The sequence below is a fragment of the Diospyros lotus genome, chromosome 1 (assembly GCF_014633365.1).
Source record: "Diospyros lotus cultivar Yz01 chromosome 1, ASM1463336v1, whole genome shotgun sequence".
Taxonomy (NCBI): domain Eukaryota; kingdom Viridiplantae; phylum Streptophyta; class Magnoliopsida; order Ericales; family Ebenaceae; genus Diospyros; species Diospyros lotus.
The window spans coordinates 9,446,379-9,449,370 of record NC_068338.1 but is presented as its reverse complement, the minus strand read 5'-3'; the positions used below and the strand labels follow the sequence as shown (position 1 = coordinate 9,449,370).

At 37.4% G+C, this 2,992-nt stretch overlaps 1 long non-coding RNA gene across 1 annotated transcript; it reads right to left on the bottom strand.

Annotated features, from left to right (window-relative positions):
• Window positions 1-1,066: 1,066 nt before the first annotated feature.
• LOC127796488 (uncharacterized) lies at window positions 1,067-1,854 on the bottom strand. The gene is made up of 3 exons (XR_008022015.1): window positions 1,772-1,854; window positions 1,637-1,695; window positions 1,067-1,341 (listed from the first exon to the last, which is right to left on the bottom strand). It is a non-coding gene; the product is annotated as an uncharacterized LOC127796488 (long non-coding RNA).
• Window positions 1,855-2,992: the final 1,138 nt, after the last annotated feature.

The following is a 2,992-nucleotide window of genomic DNA, read 5'->3' as shown; positions in this document are numbered from 1 at the left end:
GACTTGTTAAGTAGGGAAGTCAACTTTCCCCTATGGAATTCGACTCCCAGTGGCTGCAGAAGTTGACTCCCATTGATTGGTAGTTGACTTCACATCACCAATTTAGCCTCCTAATAGTGCTACACGTGGCGTGAAATTGTGAAGGCTAGGGGGGTGAGGCGGTGGGAGTAATTGACAGGATAAATATAAGGAAATTACTTAACTTCTTACTGCAAGCTTTCCTCTCTAATTTCTGCTTTTTTCTTCTTCCTTTGCTTCTATTAAATATCATAGGTGCGTGATTATCACGCGAGATTTTGACACACAAGTGATGGTGATACGGGTAGTGTAACGCCCCGCTCCCACTAACGAGTGTCACTCGTTAACAATCACCCGAATTGTCCACTTGCCCGGCCTTTGGCGAAGGGTGGACCATGTTTCAAGACGAAACGCCCTAGGTGGGAACTAGACTCGTCCTTCCCTTCGCTGAATCCCAGGATTCACTAGCAGAATTGGGCTTTAGCCACACCGCATTGGCTATGAAGAAAATCTCATTTAGACGCCCAATCGCCGTTTTCTCAATTTTTAATTAATTCTTTTCCATCCAAGAATTTAACCGGGCTCCATAAATCACCATTTAAATCAATCCATTGGTTGATTACTAATTTTGGAGTAAAAACTCAAATTTTCAATTCTCCAAATTTTTCGGCATTTTCTCCAAAAATGCCCGAAAACCCCTTTATTTTTTGAAAATTCCTCCGGGGCTCAAATTCAATTTAGAAATGGCCCAAAATCCCCAAAAATCCAATTTTTTTTAAAAAAAATTGGCCGGCGGGCCCCGTCGGGCGCTGGCCACGCGCGCAGCTGAGCGCCTGCCTGCGCGCGCACCCTCCTGCGTGCGCGCGGCCGCCCATGCGGCCCCGCCCGCGCACAGGCTGCTGCCTGCTTCCAAATTTTTTTTTTTTTTTTTAACTTCCCAACTCCAAATTTTCCAGAAATTTCACACACCTCTAAATGCATCAAATCCTCCCATTTTCTCATTCCAAAGCCTTATTTCTCAAACAAACCCATCTTAATTTTTATTTATTACAACATACCTCAACAATGAGACTTACATCACAACTTAGGCTTCAAATGCCATAAGCCAACATCTCATCTTAATATAAAATCAAATGCTCTCAAGATATGAAATACACACATGATCTTAGGTTTAACAAACCATTAATAATCAAATTAATTTACATCTCATGACTCAAACACAATAACATAGGCTTCCATAAGCCATAACCTACACTTGAATCTTCTTTCCAAGCTTCCACATGCCATTCCACCATTTCCTTTACTTTACCATGCTTTCACAACCTACATGTGAGGGTAAAAACCTCATGAGCTATTAAGCTCAATAAGGGTGCAATGCCAAATAAATATGAACATAACAAGATTATATGATGCCAAATGCATGCAATGTGGCTAGGTTTCTTTGCCCTCACAACCCTCCAAGGTTGAGGCATCAACCCACCATTTCAACCATGTTCCCAAACTAACCTATGGCCATAAGTCTCATGAACATAAAGAACATGCTAAATGCAACATATATATTTATGAAACATATTTACAACACATTGCAAGGCCACCCTCCCATGGGGCCATCCCTTACCTCTTCTTGGATATTTAAATCTTCATTTCAAGAGAGCTTCCATCTTCATCTTCTTCCATCTAAGATGACATTCCAACTTGTCACTCACTTTGCATACAAAGACACTAAATAAAGAAGAAGAAGAATGGAACATACCTTGATTTGATCTTCATTTCTTCTCCATTCCTTCCTTTCTTCTTCATTTCTTTCATCTTCTCCCTTTCTTCTTTCTTTCATTCTCTCTACAAATGGCCAAAGGGAGACAAGTCTTCCACACTTGCCATTTTATACTACCTTTTCCCATTTCAAGAATGGATCTCCACCCTCCATTCAAAGCACAATCCATGTGCTTAAGGAGAATTAAATCTCCACCACTCATTTCAAATAAACAAGTTTCATCTCTTGGAGAAAACACAATCCATGCTCTTCCTCTTGATTAATCTCATCCATTGGATTATTTTGCCTTTTCAAGATTTAAGCATAGCCATTGGATCACTTGGAAATTTCTTTTTCTTTCTCATTTCTTTAATGAGACAATTATATGCCATTTTCAAGACTTAATCCAAACCATTGGATATATTTCACCTTTTTCAAGACTTGATCCTAACCCTTGGATCACTTGGAGATTTCTATTTATTTCTCATTTAAATAAATCCTCCCATTTTCACTCATCAATGAGTGACTAATTTCCATTTTTTCCCATTTAAATTAATGGGACTAATTTCACATCCATCACACTTGAGAGACATAAATAATTTCTTTCTCATTTAAATTAATGGGACTAATTTCACATCCATCACACTTGAGAGACATAAATAATTTCTTTTGTATTTAAATAACTCTCATATTTTTCAAGGCATTAGTGGTGACCATTTACCATTTTCTTTTGGATTTTCTTTAATCCATATAATCATGCCTCTCATTAAATGCTTGAAAGACCCATTTAGCATTTCTTTTTGCATTTAATTTATTCATCCAATTATACTTGAACCACAAAATGCCAAGTGTCACAACAAGACACTAACCTTGGTTTCCAAGTTTAATCTCATCTCTCCATGTGGCATTACCACATTAATTCACCAACTTAGGGAAAATATAATTATTCTCCTTAAATAATTTAATATCCACCATTTTCCCTATTTCCATAATTAAATCTCCTTTATGGAATTAAATTCCAAAATTCCCAAATACTCTTTGTGAATTTATTAATCCCATATATCTCCACATAAATACCAAATTGGGATTTTTATTCACTTACACACCTAATTCCACATAGGAATTATTTTTAATTTACCAAAATACCCTTTTTATTGGACTTCACAATCCAAATTACCAAAATACCCTTCTCATGGGCATTCTCAATCTCAAGGATCCAAC